The 20,986-nt window shown below is 41.2% G+C and overlaps 1 protein-coding gene across 1 annotated transcript in view; it reads left to right on the forward strand.

Annotated features, from left to right (window-relative positions):
* LOC126175012 (ATP-binding cassette sub-family G member 1) overlaps positions 1-20,986 on the forward strand; it is a 466,189-nt gene that overhangs the window by 49,279 nt on the left and 395,924 nt on the right. The window lies entirely within an intron of this gene.

Here is a 20,986-nt window from a genome sequence, read left to right on the forward strand (position 1 = left end):
TTTCCGTGATTTCCCTAAATCACTCCAGGCCAATGCCGGGATGGTTCCTCTGAAAGGGCACGGCCGGCTTCCTTCCCCAACCTTCCCTAATCCGATGAGACCGATGACCACGCTGTCTGGTCTCCTTCCCCAAACCAACCAACCAACCTTACGGGTTTGTGGATAACCTTGCAGGATTCATGGTGTCAATTCCCTCCAGCACTACTTCAGACATTAGTTGAGTCCATGCCACATCGTCGCCGCGGCACTTGGGCGTGCTTGCGGAGGCCCTACACGTTATTATTCAGGTGTACCAGTTTCTTTGGCTCTTCAGTGTATATGGGTTGTCTGTTGCGTAGCCCCAATTCAATAACGCGCGCTGAACAGCTTGTTCCGAAACGCGTGTACCTTCACCAGCACTGTGACGTCCAACTCCTGGTCGCTTACTCGTGGTGTCGTCGTCCTTCATCACTAGCCAGAGACGCTCACGACAGTAGCTCCCGAACAGCCGATCGGTTTCGCCCTTTCTCAGGCGCCGAGGCGTAACAATCTACCCTTCGTCAGGTTCGATTAAGTCAGTGTATGTCCTCATTTGCAGGTCGCATCATCGCTAGAATGATTCCCAGTTTGTGTCTGCTCCGGTTACGTAATTTTCTTACTGCGCTGGGTAGCATCAGCGTCTTGCAGGTGGGCAGTGGTCATTATGTTTTGGTTCATCTGCGTCTACTTCCGATTTGCAGAACGGAGCGTCACCAGGCTTGTAAGTTTTAAAGCGGGATTATAAGCGATAAAGGATTCATTACAATTTCTTCTCATCCAGTAACCTTCAACGACGGATATTTAGGCATTCAGTACGTTTTAGATCAAAAGTGATGCCATTAAATTCACAGACGAGGAGTTGAAGACACTAGAACAGCATTCATCAGCGTTTGTCCTATGAGCATTTAGCGTTATAAACATCTTGTTTTCATTGCCACATTTCCCGCTTGCTGCACTCCACATCTTGTAGTCTCTGACTTCTCTTTGCAATTTATGCCGTGTTTCGTAGTTTCTAAGATTGAAATTGCGAAACAGAAAATATTCGTTTTAGATCTACATATGAAAGCAATGCAGGTGTAACATGTCAAACATATAAGATCAGTCCTGAACTTAATCTAATCTTGGCTTCTGCTGTCCCCTTTGCTTTGTGCACCAGTAACTAGTCATACTGAAATTTGTGAGATCACTGTCTCCCTGGTTTTAGCAACAAGTGCTAGCTGAGTAAATTACGTTTCTCCTCCATTGCAGTGTCTGATGAACAACACAGATACAGTCAGCTTCGTGACTTCGCCTACCATTAACCTGTCAGGCGTTTGTAATCGTATTTTTTTCCCACGATGTATCTCACCGCTACGCCTGCGGAACATAATGAAGACAGGAAAAATACTGCGCTGGTGACGTGCGGCATAAAACACTGCGCGTTTCGTGACCAATGGGATCCTGATTACGTGTTCTGTCCTTGCTATCAACGTAAGTCACCCTACCTCTCACCCGGTAACCCAAACAAGTGCGCATTAATCGTGCTGGCCGATGTAGCAAGTAGCTATGATTCATTATTTCATTAGTACTTGTATGAGGTTACTTCGGTCGCACATTTATTAACAGCAGCTTTAATTATACGACTTCTCTTTCTCCCACTAGATACATTACGTTGCTTTCAATTTAAGGCTACCATTCTTTTTCTCTGTAGACTACATGAAACATCTTCCGAAAAATGAAGTATCTTAATTTTTGTAGGGAGATATGAACTAGAATTCTAGCCATACAAATTTTGTTTTAGTACAGTTCCCTTTACATCATCATCTTTATTTATTTTTATTTATCCATTGCTAACAGAAACACACACACACACAAATACACACACACACACATACTGATTATTATATTTACTTCTGCAGTGCTGATTATGTTCCAGATACATACATAGTGGTTTAGTCACTTCTGGATGATAGTATAAACGACAATTTAAATTTTTCATCAGTTACTGGAAAACAAAGTTCAGTCCGTTCATTAAAACCTGACAGTGAGTATACCACATTTCTCGGTATTATTCCTTTGTGCACTCCGTGCTTTCATAAAGAGACGGTGACTGTGTCATAAGTTACGAAAATTGAAACAATGATTTTAAGAAAGTTACATCGGAAAAGCCGATACGCAAGATCGTGAAGGACTAAATCCGTCCAATAATACATTTAACAGGATCGAAATGATACCTTGAAAATGTACATAAAGCCATACAAAATGCTTACATTACATTACAAACTGTTCAGCAACGACCACGCCAACAGTTTTGAGCTTCCCTTCCTGCGAGTGATATGGACTTGGACTGTGGCAAAGAGATGGGAGTTGGAGAGGGAAGATAGAGAGGAACAGAGAAGGATGAGAGAAAGAGAGAGAGAGAGAGAGAGAGAGCGCATATGAGAACACATCGTGGCGTTGAGCTCCTGACGGCGGCTTCAAACATTAGTGCGTTTTATTGATCTTTCTAACTAATTAACTTCATCTTTGACTGAAACTAGAGCCTCATAAAATCTATCCCTTAATTTATCAAGAATTAATTGTCTCTCTGTAAATACCGTCTGTCATAAAATATTACATAATGAACTCCATGGGAGGGAAGGAAATAGTGATGTTTGACGGCTGACCCTTCACAATGAACTCATCTCAACCAAATCGATGGTTTCCAAAATATTAATTTCGGCGACTGAACTTGGTTAATTCACAAGACACATTTACAAAAACTTTAATCACCTAAATTGTATACCACAGTGATCCTCAGTTTATCTATCTCTTTATAGTATTCCGATACTTTTTCCAGCATGGTGCGTTCAGTAAAGGTGTATCTAGAAGGTTTTAGAATAGTCTGTGCCTCAGGAGTGCTGTTGCGTTGAATTTTCTCAGAGCTACGAACAATGAGACAGATTTGTATATCGTTAATGTTTAGAGTATATTATGAATAAAAGTAGTCGTTAGTTGGCACTTCATGCCTCGGAGCTGACCCCCTCCCATTAGCGCACTCAGTGTCGCGTATGACTTGCCCACCATTTCAGTACTGTCACAACAAAGGGCAATTTCGCTTTCTCTGCTCGAGTGCTGCACAGCAGCTGACACACTCGGAACAACTGCTGTTTAACAACTGGAATGCCAGCTCCCTCACGCGGTCTGTTTAACTGTAGTCGTCTGTGCTTGGTAACTGCAGTTTTCCACACTCCTTGAGTAACAAGTACAAACCGATGGACAGCTGACAGCCGTTGTCGCAAAGACTTCATCTGAAACGTAATTTCCTTTATTTATGTTTTATCATATGTTTCCATTGCAAGCAATAATAGTAATAATAATAATTATAATAACAATAATAATAACTATTATTATTATTACTATTATTATTATTATTACTATTATTTTGTGTGGTTAAGTGGCCGGTTGCAAGTTTTTCAGTTGAACGCCCTTCGGCGGCTTGTGTGTCGCTAATCTGTCTCAATTACCGAACCGGGCAAAGTGGGCCTTTAGGTTAACGTGGAATTTGAACCAAGTGTCCTTCGTGGCGACTCCGCCTTTCTTTGACAGGTGAAGGATAGATTAAAGATAGGCTGAAAATTTCCGCGGAACAGAGGCAAATGAGAAACCATACAGCGACAAGTGTTTCGGAACACAAAGTTCATAGCACACCGTTGGATATGAAGCTCCGCAACAAGCGACACCGACGTGTTCCCGTGTCGACCCAATAACATAGCAACAATTTTAGTGGGCACGGGATCATCCAAAGTGAACCGTGAATCAATGGAAACGTATCGCCTGGCTGAATGAACCACGTTTCTTGTAACTTCATGTCGATGTTTCTGTCTAGATCGACCATCTTCCAAGCAAACGACTGCTCGAAACATGCACCGCTCTGAGGGTGCAGGTCGAAGACACTGAGGTGATAAGTCATAGGATAGCGATATGCACGTACAGATGGCGGTGGTATCGCGTACACAAAATATAAGAGGGCAGTGCTTTGTACTCATTCATGTGAAGAGGTTTCCGTCGTGATTATGGCGGCACGACGGGAACTAACAGACTCTGAAAGCCGAATGGTAGATGGAGCAAGAAACATCGTTGGAGAATTCGGTATTCCGAGATCCACAGGGTCATGAGTGTGCCGAAAATACCAAATTTCAGGCATAACCTCCCATCACAGACAACGCAGTGACCGAGGGCCTTCATTTAACGACTGAGAGCTGCGGCGTTTACGTAGAGTTGTCAGTGATAAAATACAAGCGACATTAAATAAAGGCAGAAATCATTTTGGGACGTATGATGAATTTATCCGTTAGGACAGTGCGGCGAAATTTGGTGTTAATGGGCTATGGCAGCAACGACCGACGCGAGTGCCTTTGCTAATAGCACGACTTCACCTGCAGCGCCTCTACTGTGTTCGTGACCATATTGGTTGGACCCTAAATGACTGGACAACCGTGTCCTGGTCAGATGAGTCCCGATTTCAGTTGATAAGAGCTGATGGTCTGCTTCGAGTGTGGTACAGATCCTACTAATCCATGGACACAAGGTCTGAACAAGACACGTGCAAGTTGGTGGTGGCTTTGTACTGGTTTGCGCTGTGTTTACATGGAACCGACAGGGTCCTCTAATCCAGCTGAATCGATCATTGACTGAAAAGAGTTATGTTCGGCTACTTGGAGGCCATATGCAGCCATTTATGGACTTCACGTTCCCAAAAAACGATGGAATTCTTATGGAAGGCAATGTGTCTTGTCACCAGGCCACAGTTGTTCGCGATTGGTTTGGAGAACATTCTAGACGGTTCGAGTGAATCGTTTGGCCAGCCAGATTGCCCGACATAAATTCCATCGAATATTTATGGGACTTAATCGAGGGGTCAGTTGGTGCACAAAATCTGTCACTGGCGACGCTATACGGCTATACGGCTATAGAGGCAGCATTTCACAGTATTTCTGTTGGGAGCTTCCAACGACTTGGTGAGTCCATGCCGTGTCGACTTGTATTACGCCAAGCAAAAGGAGGGCCGACACTATATTAGAAGGTATCCCATGACTTTTGTCACCTGTGTTTTATACCGTGGCTGGCATTCACCAAGGCCTGCATGGTAGCAGTCGCAGGTGTTGCTATCATCAAAGATGTGGACTTCGTGATCATTGTTGCTGGCCACCTGCATCACTTTTTGCTTGATATCTTTCCCAATGGTAATAGCATCTTCCAACAGGATAACTGTCCTTGTCAAAAGTCCAGAATCGTACTACAGTGGTGAGGATCATGATAGTGAACTCACATTGATGGCATGGCCAATAAGTTTGCCTGATCTGAATCAGTGGAACACATCTGGGACTCTAATCGAGCGTCAACGCCGCTTGAACAAACCACCAATTCATAATTTATGGGACGTGCGTAGACAATATACCAATGACTTGTCCAGCCTACGCTACGCAGAACCGCTGCTTATCGTCCCAAAGGTGCAGCAACAGGATATTAAGGAGGTGATCATATTATTTTGTCTATTTGGTGTGTGTGCATAGTTTTCATTTAATTCTTTTCTCCTGGTAGAAAACCCTTCACCTGAAAACGCTGAAATGTAAGGCGGGCTATAAACCCACATTTAGAAAAACAGGGGAAGGAGTTCAAGGACTTGATAAAAACCGTTTGGCACACATTTTATGTAGGTCAGCGTAGAACTTGTAAGCGGCCTCTCTTTGGTTAAGACTCGGAATGCGTGTATAATGACTACAGAAAATTGCCCTGATTAAAATGTCCCTTTTTATCTGTGAATACTGACCCATGAAAGTACTATTATAGTGCGATCTGACTTCACTTCAAGAACAAGTCAACACAGTTACCACTTACTTCGCACAGTAGTTGATTAGAGCTTAAAATGTTTAAATTCACTTTAATGATTCACTTTACTGATCGAATTTCCTACTAATAGGATTATTATGTGACTTACCAAATGTTTCAAATGCTCCAGTTTATGGGCGAACAGCACTGAGTACGTATTGCCCGTAACAGTAATCTACACATTTTTCTTAAAATATTGAATAATTGAAAAATTGTTTATGGAACTTAATATGACATTTACTGCTCCAAAATTCTCGACGAAAACTCGCCTTCTGGAACCTGGAAGAAGCGTACGAAAGATACTACTAGAAATTGTATGCTGTCTAAATGTGAGTAGCACATGGGAAACAATTATCACTAAACTAATACCACTTGGGAAGGCATATGATCACAGCAGGATCCCTATTACTGGGCAATTTATAAATCCAAGACCACATGGCTTCTTGAAAATAAAAACGCTCTCAAATTAATGGTCGAAAAAGCGTTTATAAATGTATAAAGTTTTATAAATGTAGAAAGTTTTTGACACGAAGAGCTAAAAAGAGATGAAGTTATTTTAAGTTGCTTTTGATGAAATTTTTATAGTGTGTCTTGATTCATAATCAACTGAAGGCGCTAGTTTTCGGTACATTAAAACATTACGCGTGGTTTTACGCGAAGTAATTACTAATGTGTGTCATCTTCAGCAGTGTTATCGACGTTTCTTTTCTGAGTGAGATTCATACAAAGAAATGTCACTGTGGGAAACCTGCCTTCGCGTAGTGCTCGTGGTGTTCAGATTAGTGGGCACAGATTATCACAGGAAAATTACTCACGACTTAGCAGGCGCTTAGAACATTAGAAACTGGAAATTGACAAATGTAACAGGCAAGAAGGGGAAACGTCTAGAAGCACGCGTCAGAACTCTACAGTGGTAGCATCCTTGCCTGTCGAGACTGTAGTTTATCGTTCTCCCGTACTGCTTGACTTGGACGAGATCTCACGACTTTGGGATGGCCATGCCTAGCATGCCCAAGAGGCTAGCGCCCGAGCAAACAGACGTAATGCCTTGCAGGATCGCGCACCCACGTCACGTACCTCTGATGGAATTTCAAACAGCATTCTGAAAGTTGTTCTAACTTAATAAGTAATGCCATTTGTGATAAATGTTATGAATCACTGGCGCAGGGAATTTTTCCAGATAAATTAAAGTATGTTATGTTAAACGTCATTATAATAAAGGTGACAAGAAAGACTTGTTTCTTTCTGACTCCTTTTTCTAAACTATTCGAAAAAAGTAATGCACTGAAGGGTAGATATCAGAGTTTGGATTCCAGAAGGATTGCGCTACTGAGATTTATATTTTTACGTCTACTCATCAAATATTACAATCCTTAAATAGTAAAATGTCGCCGACTGGAATTTTTTGTAAAGGCGTTTGAATGTATGTTACACTCTCAGAAAAGTTTAAGTTTAATGGGACTAATGACCTTACACATCACTGATTTGAATAATACTAACAAACAGACTGCAAAAAGATGTTCTGAATAATTCGAACAATGTTGGAAGGGTAAAAATTTTAGTTATTGTGGAGAAATCACAAATGGAGTCCCATAGGAATCAGTTTTGGGTCCACTCCTATTGCTTATACACCATCCAGTTAATAAGCAGTAAAGGTATTTTTTGCAGGCGACGCTCTACTGCTATTATATATCCTGTTACAGAGAAAGTTACGGAAGAGATTATTAATGATATTTTTCAAAGAAATATTAAATGGTTCTCTGGAATTGGACTAATGCGTGAGAAAACACATTGAATTCCATTCTGTACAACAAATAGTCATACCAAAAACTGATGTAGGACATGTTAAGCAAGCAAACAGGATAGAATGAAACACACCTTTGTGTGTACATACTTATAAAAAGTTGAAGTGGAAGAATCATGTTAATGAGCTACTCAAACAATTATGTTCAGCTAATTTTGCTCTTCTGCATAACTGCTAGTGCTGGAAACAAACGAATCAATCTCCTGACATATTTTGCATATTCACATTCAATAATCTGTTATGGAATAATTTTCTGGGGTAACTCACTACTTATAACGAAAATATTGATTGCACAAAAGCGAGCAGTGGTATTTACGCTCCGTCGTGCTGTAGTTACCTCTCCATGGAGCTGGGTATTTTAACTGCAGCGTCATAACACATTTATTTGCTAATGAAATTCGTCATAAATAACCCTTCACAGTTTGAGAAGAACGGTGATGTTCACACTTACAATATTAAAGGAAAATATAACGTGTATTACCCATTATTAAGGCTGACAGTGGCTCAGAAAGAATTTCAATAAGCAGCAACAAAAATATTTGATCATTTACTGGGTAACATAAAATGCCTGACAGGTAGCATAACAAGTCACAAATCTAACCTAAAATCATTTCTTCTTGACAACTCCTATTTTGTGGACGAATTTCTCTGTTAAAATCGGTAGTCTGGAAAAAACTTGTTTTAAGTGTAGCTGCATGAGTAGGACTAAAACATGATGTGTTTTCTTTTTTGAGTCATCAGTCTTCTGACTGGTGTAATGCGTTCCCCCATGAATTCCTCTCCTGTACCAATCTCTTCGTCTCAGAACAGCACTTGCACAGAGCATCCTCAGTTATTTGTTGCATGTAATCTAATCTCTCCTTTCCTCCACAGTTTTTGCTCTCTACAACTCCCTTTAGTACTACTGAGGTCAGTCCGCAATGTCGTAACACATTTCCTATTATCCTGTTCCTTCTTATTGTCACTATTTTCCATACGTTCCTTTCTTCGCCAATTCTGCAGAGAAACTCCTTATTCCTTACCTTACCAGTCCACCTAATTTGCAACATTCTTCTGTAGCACATCTCAAATGCTTCGATTCTTTTCTATTCCAATTTTCCCACAGTCAGTTATTCACTGCTACATGGTGCTGTGCTCTAAACGACCATTCTCAGGAATTTCTTCCTCATTTAATGTCTGATACCAGTAGACTTCTCTGGTCTAGGAATGCCCTCTTTGCCCGTGCTAGCATGCTTTTTACGTCCTACTAACTTCGTCCGTCATACGTTATTTTGCTTCCAAGGTAGCAGAACTCCTTAAGTGCTTCTACTTCGTAATCACCAATTTTGATCTTAAATTTCCCACTGTTCTCATTTCTGCTACTTCTCATTACTTCCATCTTTCTTCGGTTTAGCCTCAGTTCATATTCTGTACCCATTAGACTTCATTCCATTTCATTCCCAGCAACAGTTGCTATCTAGCTTATTTAGCACCACAGATATATTGTCCACGTACTATCTGCAACAAAGCGACTCTTTTGTTACTCAGTCTATGGACTAGATCCGCGAGTGTTCACTGTTTGATTCCCTCGGGACTTTTATGGCATATGAAGTGACGTAATTCTCTGCCAATACTTCATGTCACACTGTGGTTTCGTTTAGACGCTACGGTTCCATCCATAGCTGACTGGACAAGCTCCAGTCCTAGTGACAACTAAATTCGGGAATTGTTTACGTTGAAAATAGTCTCTTATGTTTGATTTACACAGTCAGTTCCTAAATATCACACTATATCTCGCACGCAAAGCTAAGTTCAATATTCTGGAGAACAACTTGAGCAGAGACGTTTTGTCTAACAAATCGTTAGTTAAAAATTAAACTACTGTTCATATAAATAATTATTTAGTCTTTACCGTAGAACCACGGAAAAGTCATTTTTTTCTTTTCTTTAACATGAAAAAAAGAACTGTGGACAGTATACAAAGCAGCTGACTATTTGTCATTCCCAATGAATCTTTCAGGACCAAGTATCTGCCTGAAGAGAGAGACCTGTAACAAAGTTGGGATCAGAGACATAGGTTCTAATTACAGAGCCCATAAAAGTTGCTTTCTCCTTCACTGCAAAGTTCCAGTAACTCAATAACTTCTCTTTCCGCTGCGCGTCTCTCTCTCTCTCTCTCTCTCTCTCTCTCTCCCTCTCTATCTCTCCATCCTTCTTTACCCCCTCCTTTGTTCATTTTAATCCTTTTTCACAACTCCAAAAGCAGTCATTCAAAATACTCGTCCTAAATTGTTGCTCTGTAACTAAAAGCTCTGAATCTCTCTTGTAATATGCATGTGAATGCACACAGTTTACTGACAATGAATTAAGATTCTGGATGTACCATGAACTACAGCGACTACTCGAAAATTTGCATTAACAACAACATGTAAATGACATCATGAAAGCATAAAATTAAAGTGAAATCCTATGAAATATTGTGAATAAATTAATACGGCAATCCAACAATGAATTTCTGTGCCTCTGATGTGAGTCCAGCGATGTACCAGAATTAATCTGAGAACAGTTTATTAGTGAAGGAGTTCCTGACTTTGAGGGATTAAATAAAATAGTATGAATACATTTTCAGGCCAAGTGGCTTTTTGAGCTTTGTTCCATTAATCGTCACTCTTCTCGGAGCTCCCACAAGAAAGGGGTAAGGCACAGCAGTTTGAATACAAGCAAAAGCGTCGTTTTCTCTTCTCTATCAAGGCTTGCACGGAAAAGTAGGTAGACAAAGAGTTCGGATTCTGTGAACAAGGAGCCGAGAACGCCCAAAGATGGAACAGATTCCACAGTATGATTGATCACTTTTGATCATGAACTGCTAGTCACAGCACACAATCTTGATATCGAAAGAAAGAAGTCATGACTCGTTCAACTGACGATACGATTTCTTAGTATCTCTTATCGAAATAAAGAACCAGAAACTGAAAGTAGTGTTTCAAACACAAGTTTCATAACCTATTCCTTTAAAATAATTTATTTTCTTTTATTTTTCCGGGGTGCATCTGGCATATCAACACATCCTTGTGCAATTTTTCGGATGCGGAACTTACAGTCATCTTCTTTCACACGCCCAGCCTGAAAATTACCATAAGGCTCACAGCCGAAGTATCGAAAGTGTTAATATCTTGGATGCAGGCTCTGAAAAGGATGGAATGTTCAATCCTCGCAAAATTATAATAATTATTATACAAGATCTGAGAACATTGTGCTAACGACAGCCGTGATTCACGGGCCATGAGTGCTTATTACAGTTTTATCACGTTTTTATACCATGTGACAGTGCCAATCATACCTCTTTTATTAACTTCGTGGAGACAGATGCGACGATGATCGCAAGGATCAAAACCAGTCACCGAATAAAACAAATATTTGTTATTATAGACTGTGCCGGTACTCACATATTGAACAACCTATCTTCAAGGTGACCATGTCACCCCTAATAATTATTAAGGGTATTTAAAATCCGTCTATGCAATTACAAAAATGAACCTATCCATACGCTTTTCGTTTTGTTGATATAAAATATCGTCAATGGTCTGTAAAGCAATATATTTCGAATTTGGTTTGCTTTCATCTCTAAAAACAACTCGTTACGTAAGACACTGAGGTGTGGTTTTACTTCCAGTATTTTATGTACGATTTTCGCTCACATCGAGAAATGCGTGCTTTTGCAATTCTGAGGTATTCCTTCTTATGCCACTGCTGCTTTCGCCTAATCTCACATTTGCAGCACTACAAATTTCTTGATGTGAAACACGACTCAGTAAAACGACACTATCGTTTGCGTCGTCCTCGCTAAACTCGTATCTGTCTGTTTTCAGTAAGTAGTGTTACCAATTAAACCGCCAGATCAGGTGCTCACTTGTTCTAGAAACATTGTCGTCATTTGTTGTTTCTAATAGGTGTATTACTCCATTTTAATTACACTCCTGGAAATTGAAATAAGAACACCGTGAATTCATTGTCCCAGGAAGGGGAAACTTTATTGACACATTCCTGGGGTCAGATACATCACATGATCACACTGACAGAACCACAGGCACATAGACACAGGCAACAGAGCATGCACAATGTCGGCACTAGTACAGTGTATATCCACCTTTCGCAGCAATGCAGGCTGCTATTCTCCCATGGAGACGATCGTAGAGAGGCTGGACGTAGTCCTGTGGAACGGCTTGCCATGCCATTTCCACCTGGCGCCTCAGTTGGACCAGCGTTCGTGCTGGACGTGCAGACCGCGTGAGACGACGCTTCATCCAGTCCCAAACATGCTCAATGGGGGACAGATCCGGAAATCTTGCTGGCCAGGGTAGTTGACTTACACCTTCTAGAGCACGTTGGGTGGCACGGGATACATGCGGACGTGCATTGTCCTGTTGGAACAGCAAGTTCCCTTGCCGGTCTAGGAATGGTAGAACGATGGGTTCGATGACGGTTTGGATGTACCGTGCACTATTCAGTGTCCCCTCGACGATCACCAGTGGTGTACGGCCAGTGTAGGAGATCGCTCCCCACACCATGATGCCGGGTGTTGGCCCTGTGTGCCTCGGTCGTATGCAGTCCTGATTGTGGCGCTCACCTGCACGGCGCCAAACACGCATACGACCATCATTGGCACCAAGGCAGAAGCGACTCTCATCGCTGAAGACGACACGTCTCCATTCGTCCCTCCATTCACGCCTGTCGCGACACCACTGGAGGCGGGCTGCACGATGTTGGGGCGTGAGCGGAAGACGGCCTAACGGTGTGCGGGACCGTAGCCCAGCTTCATGGAGACGGTTGCGAATGGTCCTCGCCGATACCCCAGGAGCAACAGTGTCCCTAATTTGCTGGGAAGTGGCGGTGCGGTCCCCTACGGCACTGCGTAGGATCCTACGGTCTTGGCGTGCATCCGTGCGTCGCTGCGGTCCGGTCCCAGGTCGACGGGCACGTGCACCTTCCGCCGACCACTGGCGACAACATCGATGTACTGTGGAGACCTCACGCCCCACGTGTTGAGCAATTCGGCGGTACGTCCACCCGGCCTCCCGCATGCCCACTATACGCCCTCGCTCAAAGTCCGTCAACTGCACATACGGTTCACGTCCACGCTGTCGCGGCATGCTACCAGTGTTAAAGACTGCGATGGAGCTCCGTATGCCACGGCAAACTGGCTGACACTGACGGCGGCGGTGCACAAATGCTGCGCAGCTAGCGCCATTCGACGGCCAACACCGCGGTTCCTGGTGTGTCCGCTGTGCCGTGCGTGTGATCATTGCTTGTACAGCCCTCTCGTAGTGTCCGGAGCAAGTATGGTGGGTCTGACACACCGGTGTCAATGTGTTCTTTTTTCCATTTCCAGGAGTGTATATTGATACATATACTTATTTATTATATAAGTGAAAGGGGATAGTTTGGGAGTTCAAGAACCACATGGAGAGAAGGTGGGTAGAGGGAGGTGAGAAACGGGGGAGACAAGATGAATTATTCACTATCAGTGTTGATTTTTGCTCTCTAAATAAATTCTAAAATCATTGGGGGAAGTGGCAACAAAAACGACTATTCACGTTGGTGTGTAGAATATATGAGTCTGGCGATATACCATCTGACTTTCGGAAAAGCATCATCCACACAATTCCGAAGACGGCAAGAGCTGACAAGTGCGAGAATTATCGCACAATCAGCTTAACAGCTCATGCATCGAAGCTGCTTACAAGAATAATATACAGAAGAATGGAAAAGAAAATTGAGAATGCGCTAGATGACGATCAGTTTGGCTTTAGGAAAAGTAAAGGGACGAGAGAGGCAATTCTGACGTTGCGGTTAATAATGGAAGCAAGACCAAAGAAAACGCAAGACACGTTCATTGGATTTGTCGACCTGGAAAAAGCTTTCGACTATGTAAAATGGTGCTAGGTGTTCGAAACCCTGAGAAAAGTAGGGGTAAGCTATAGGGAGAGACGGGTCATATACAATATGTACAACAGCCAAGAGGGAATAATAATAGTGGACGACCAAGAACGAAGTGCTCGTATTAAAAAGGGTGTATGGCAAGGATGTAGCCTTTCTCCCCTACTGTTCAATCAGTACATCGAGGAAGCAATGATGGAAATAGAAAAAGGTTCAGGAGTGGAATTAACATTCAAGGTGAAAGGATATCAGTGACACTATTCGCTGATGACATTGCCATCCTGAGTGAAACGGAATGAACAGTCTAGTGAGTACACAGTATGGATTGAGAGTAAATCGAAGAAAGACGAAGCAATGAGAAGTAGTAGAAATGAGAACATCGGGAAACTTAACATCAGGATTGATGGTCACGAAGTAGATGAAGTTAAGAAATTCTGCTACCTAGGCAGTAAAATAACCAATGACGGACGGAGCAAGGAGGACATCAAAAGAAGACTAGCAATGGCAAAAATGGAATTCCTGGCCAAGAGAAGTTAACTAATATCAAATATAGGCCTTAATTTGAGGAAGAAATTTCTGAGAATGTGCATCTGGAGTACAGCATTGTAATGTAGTGAAACTAGGACTGTGGGAAAACCGGAACAGAAGAGAATCGAAGCAGTTGAGGTGTGGTGTTATAGACGAATGTTGAAAATTAGGTGAACTGATAAGGTAAGGAATAAGGAGGTTCTGCGCATAATCGGAGAGGAAAGGTACATGTGGAAAACAAGGAGAAGAGACAGGATGATAGGACACCTGTTAAGACATGAGGGAATGATTTCCATGGTACTAGAGGGAGCTGTAGAGGGCAAAAACTGTAGGGGAAGACAGAGATTGGAATACATACAGCAAATAATTGAGGATGCAGGTTGCAAATGCTACTCTTAGATGAAGAGGTTGGCACAGGACAGGAGTTCGTTGCGGGCCGCATCAAACCAGTCAGAAGACTGATGAAAAAAAAAGGGGAATTCATTAAATACAAAATATATTTTATTATCCTGCAACACAGTCGTTAAAGACATTGGTCTGTAGTACTGAGAAACTTTCATTTTTCTTATAAACAGCAATAAATTACACAAGCAGGGTGTTTCAAAATGAATATATAGGTTTTAAGGCTTTGTAGCATTTATTACATTCAACTTACAATTACAAATAAACAAAAGAAAGACAGTTTTGTTTGTACACTGGCGTGTAAATGGAAATTATGGGAGACCAAGAGTGACTGAAGAACGTGATTAATGAATGCGAATCTTTTACAAAAACCTGTTGGAGTTAGTTATTCCAGTGGCGTCTTTGTGGGCTACGTCCATTTTACAGTTGTTACAAGTTCTAAAGCCTACAGACTACGATTCGTAGCTGCTTCGCAAACGAAATGTTACTGCATGACGCTGAAGACTTTCTTGATCGGCGTCTTTAGTGATGAATCGTCACTTCACCTAAGTGGAAATGTGAACACACATAATGTGCGCATCTGGTGGTCAGCAAATCCCCACGACATGGTACAGCTGCAACGAGACTCCTCTAAGTTGAATGTTTTTTGTGCCATATCCAGGCGAAAAGTTTATAGGCCTTTCTTTTTCGGTGAAGTAACTATAACTGGTGCTCTTATCTCTATGCTCTAGAACTATAATTATTTCCACAATTAACCACAGAACTTTATTCGGCGGCAAGATGGCGCGCCGCTTCACTAGCATTACTCAGTATGTGATTCTAAAATTACGTTGTACCTCAACGCTGGACGGGCAGCAAGGGGACGGCTATCAGAGCTTGTTTTGCATGACCTCCACGTTCACACACGATCTGACGCCGTGAGATTTTTCATAAAGGATCATGTTATACGCCTCCGCTACCCCTGATCTACTCGACTTTACAAACAGCATTATTGGAACAATTTCTGATGACACACTGAACAAGGTTTGGGCCTATGCGTGACTAATGGTGCTCACATTGCACGCTTGCAAGAAAAACTGTTTGAGTTGTTCTTTCATTTGATGTATTGTTTTTAACTGCAAGTTAAACGTAATAATTGCTACAAAGCCTAAATCCTTATATTCGTTTTGAAACCTCCTGTACTTCTAATCACTTTCAGCTGCTCGCTCCGTGAAAGAATGTGGCAAATTTGCGTACTCAGCGTAGAACCTAACAGAAATTTCGTCAAAATTTGAACACTCATCCCTTTTCCGTACTTTTAATTTCTTTTCATCGCCGGAGGGGCTTTCATCTGACCTCGCGATATGAGAGCCTCTACGGCTATAAAATCGTGATAGCGTAGTGGGTGTGCGATCACCAAACGGATAACTCCCGTACTATGTTCTAAACGTTAGATCCTAGATCCTGTTCATAATGTATCTAATCAGTGGTGGTAACAGAAATATAGCCACAGTAAGAGTTTTAACGTCATACAGACATAAATTCCTATCCTTATGGAATCCTACAGTACATTTGTTTCCCTACCGTGCTATGACGGTATTAATGGCACGGAAAATCACACTGGTACGATGCATCTTGATAAATTCTGTCAGCCTGCAAATAGACGTTACCTTGGGGTGTGGTAATGTAGTTGGGCTTTACTTAAATGATAGCGATCTCCTGAAAGTGCAGTCAACAAAGGTTAGCTATTGACGTCAGCCGTACATTCAGTGTCTGACATGCAGTGTGAATTAATGATGGGAAGAGTGAGAGGTGCATGCATCGTATGCAGGCTTGGTCTTCTTGACCAAGAATTATTTGCATGACATTTATCAGGAAGTTTTTTTGTGGCCTGTAACTTTCTATCAAGGACGATATGATGAAAGACACAATTTGTTGAAGTAGAAGGCACGGAAAAAAACGTCCGTAACCTTCCTGGAGAACAAACAACGTCTTCGCCTGAAGAAACATCAGTAAATGAAGACAAGTGCAGGATGGAAAATCAACAGGGAATCTAAAAGACCAACAAAATAATTTTAATAACTGCCATTTAGACTAATGTTTTCCTCCATGATTACTGATATTCCTAGCAGCTGTGAAAGTCCTGGAATTATACTCGACGGAAGGCGCTGCGAACCTGCGAACTGAAACACGGTAAACGTCTTTCCATTTGCCTCCAACTCACGTTATACAGTTGCGAACTAGATGACAGATTTTGGGAACTACCCCAGGACCAGTTTACCTAACGTTTTGCAGAAACCATCTCGTTCACATTGACTCAGTCACGTGGAACGAAGGCCAAGAGCCGGTTTTTACGCCTGCTTACGAGTGTGGCAAATCCACCACCAGTTAACCAGCAACAGCATTCACTGGAGTGCCGGTAACATTATATTTAATTGAATGCCACGTCTGACCCGGCAATGAAAATAATTCTTACTTGCTGTCCTTAAGAAAGCTATGCGTAAAACCGAACACCATGTTACTGAGCAAAGGCAAGCATTTCCTGTAGGGGACACAATGACCATTGTAATTAATGTACAGAACACGGCCAAATATCGCGTAGTATCTGATTTAATTTGACTGCTTTCATGTGTCAGACGCTAGAATCCCTCATACCCATTGTCGAAGCGGCGACACGTTAAATGCTGAAAGTACCCCTCGGTGCCACCATCAAAACGAAGTGGTGTGAGAACTAAATTTTCACGGTTATGTTATGAACTCACAGAGATCTTCTTTGACTATAATTTAAAAAAAGGAGCTTAGCAGTTACTCTAAACTGAACTTCGAAAGATATCTCGTATTACCGTCATTTATTTCCAAATATCTCCTTTGTATGAAGGGTGAATTGTCATTGGAGTCTCTTTCGTTTGATACTGAAAAAATTTTGATCTTCTTCCCGAAGTACTCCCGGCTTAGTGGAAAGGTTCATTTTAACATGGGTAAGTAGACGCAGGAATTCTGGACATCTGTTTTTGTTTATACGAAAAATCCTCTACGTAAAGTGTCTCCTTTTGCAACGTACGCTGCGATAAGCGCACTATTACTTTCATGTATCTAATATAATCAGCACTAACTAATAAAACCCTTACAGAAAGCATGATACCTGTCATTTTATACACAGATTTAAAAATTATGCATAAACATTTAACAACTACCGGTTAAGATCATCTAATTTTACACAAAAAAAAGTAGTTTCAATTTTTTATGCGTATCTAGATACTAACACGTTTCACGTTGTGTGCGAGTATTAAACGATATTGCAAAATTACACGTCTCCAAAATATTGGACATAAACAACATGTTCTTAATTTGTCTTCTTTAAGTAATTAGATATTTTTTCACCAGTGAGTACAGTATTTGTGAAGTCTAAAACAAGTACCGGTCAGTAATGCAGCTGACTAGCTGTTTTTCCTGCTCCTATTCGTCCACTACAGCAATGTCGTGGCATGATGCTACTCACGAAATTAATCATTATCCTCTACAGATAACAACATCTGGAAGTTAACAGATTTGACATTTAGAAACAGTTATCAATTTTTAATAGCTGTATTACATGAACAAAATTGATTTTTCTACGTAGAGCAACTTAAGACGGATTGAAGCGTTAATAAAGTCGAACTCTTTATATATTATATCCTCAGGTACTTCATTTACAATAGCATTTAACGAGCACTTTTCGTCTTAGCAATTCTGTTAATTCTTTTCTTAACAGAAAGACGTTTTAACTGTGTTATATAGTAATTACTTGTTCTTTGTAGTTAGCACATAACGTTTTGCAGTTGGTTTTGCTATGAGTATCATTCAAGACATATATAATTTTTCTAAACTTTCTAAACATGAAACTAACTAGCTGTGTTCATTTATTACAGATGATTACGAATTACGAACTACGAACTCCAACATCATTCATGTCATCAAAAAATTAGGTTTTAGTTCACGTATTACACAGATATTTATTCGACAAGTGACATGCGAAAGAGTTAGGTTACCTGCCTGTCTCAATAGCTTCAAGGAAACAGGAATGCCTGTGAAAATGATAGCCGGCCGCTGTGGCCTAGCGGTTCTAGGCGCTTCAATCCGGAACCGCGCGACTGCTACGGTGGCAGGTTCGACTCCTGCCTCCGGCGTGGATGTGTGTGATGTCCTTAGGTTAGTTAGGTTTATGTAGTTCTAAGTTCTAGGCGACTGATGACCTCAGATGTTAAGTACCATAGTGCTCAGAGCCATTTGAACCATCTGAACCATTTGAAAATGATAAAGATAAGACATCCGAACGCGGAGATTTTCGATTCCTTACTGCTCACGTCATTGTTCTGGTCAACTACCTGGTCTCCCAATTACTCAACAAGTTGAAGGGTTCTGTCTTTAGCGTTGGCCTCCTAGATGGGTCATGTAAACGATTTTTCAGCTCTAGAGTAAATGTTCTGTGTTGTTTCTCATTGTGTTCACTAGGCTTCATTCTTTCGAGCTTTCGTTCTGATTACATTTTTTCTATCAAACATCCCCTGTTATATGAACACGAATTCTTTCTACTGTCCAAAATAGCGTTATTTTATTTGAGATTGTGTGGAAACTCTTCGCTATAATTATGAACGGTTTTCTACTATTAGTACACGGCTGTGAAGCGAGTGGAGGCAGTGGTAGGTAATCAGAGCATCGTTTATTAATACACGGGCAGGGTTGTCCAATTGGAATATGTACAATGTATGACGTCCGAATGTTGCGGGTATAGATGCAGCTTATGGCGCAAATGTAGACACGCTATAATTATGAGCGGTCTGCTACGCACATGGCAGCATATCACAAGTTAACCAACTTTGATGATAGGATGACGATTGGCGCAAGATGCGTGGCTCATAGCTTACTGAACATACGAGGAAAGAGACTTGAAAAGACATTCGGCAGTCCTCACATTGTTTTTCGCGTTTTCACCAAATCTTTTTAGTTACCATAGATTTATATCTCCTCTCTCAAAACTCAAATGATAATTTTAACGGTATCTGAACATAAGATTTTGCCATTCCCATGATCATTGTAGTTTCAAATATATTTTTTTCTGTGGAGGTCATTTTGATGAAGCTGTACCCAAAACTCTTACCCGAGAAAGTATGGACCCTTGAATTATACCGTAAGATGTTCAAGATTAGCTTTTTTAAATTGCACTCGACAACTCTTTCTGAACTTATATACAGAAACATGTAACGTACTGGGCAGGTATCTGACAGGAATTGTGTAGAAGAAAAATCAGTAAATAGACCGTGTGAGAAATAAAATAGTCGTTCAGATCTAATCCAATTAACTTTTGACTTCGTTGCATGTAAATTTCTAAAAGTAATGTTTTTTTCTTATTCTTTATTGTAAATAACTTTTCCATATCATGTTCCACAACCACACTTCGCGCATCGCCGAAATCACACGATAGCGTGGAAATTCACTCTCAAGGTGGAAAATGGAATTGTCTTTCATTGTAAATGTCGACAGTCTGTAACGAAGATCATCCATGAGCCTTTTGAGACAGTAAGTTATTTGAAGAAAATGGAAAAATTAAAGTTCTCAATTTCTCACAGCATCTCATAAGTCTCATTAATTTAATCCAAAAATGAACGAGCAATGAACGTTAGCTGTTCAAATGGTTCAAATGGCTCTGAGCACTATGGGACTTAACTTCTGAGGTCATCAGTCCCCTAGAACTCAGAACTACTTAAACCTAACTAACCTAAGGACATCACACACATCCATGCCCGAGGCAGGATTCGAACCTGCGACCGCAGCGGTCGCACGGCTCCAGACTGTAGCGCCTTGAACCGCACGGCCACTCCGGCCGGCATTAGCTGTTCAGAAAGGACGAATGGCTACTAAATGTTCGCCAAGGAAGGTGAACGCAAAAACATTGACTAGTGCTGCTTCTCGGCTCTGATGGAGGTACCTAGAAAACAACACGTCACGGTAAAGAGAACGACTTGTTTTCTGAAAACACAAACGTCTTTTAAATTCGATAGTTCTGCACGATCCCCTTAATTAAGCGTTCTATTAATACTAGATTCCTGTGGCATTTCTGTGATGCATAACAGTTAATGTCGTTGTCACACCGACCATCGGTATCGCAGTAATATTCAGTTTGATTGGTTGTCATCAGTTCCACAGATAGTTAAGGCAGCTTTATCAGAATGTAATACCGCAGCGCTAATCACTGAACTCGTATGTGTAAAAAGCAATACGTTAACTCCACAGTCTTGTTACATCAAACGAAGATATTTCTGCATTGAAAGCCCAAGGGAGTTTTACAGCTCCTTCAACAATGAACAGCCCATACCCATTAATCATCCTTGTACCAACGCGATAAGACGCTAAGTCAGAAAAAATTCTACAAAAAGGAAAAAGCAAACTATCAAAATAATTTTTTCATAGTCTTCTACAGTGATGTAAGGACTTCATTGTTTTAGTTATTAT

This window comes from Schistocerca cancellata, chromosome 3, assembly GCF_023864275.1.
Source record: "Schistocerca cancellata isolate TAMUIC-IGC-003103 chromosome 3, iqSchCanc2.1, whole genome shotgun sequence".
Taxonomy (NCBI): Eukaryota; Metazoa; Arthropoda; class Insecta; order Orthoptera; family Acrididae; genus Schistocerca; species Schistocerca cancellata.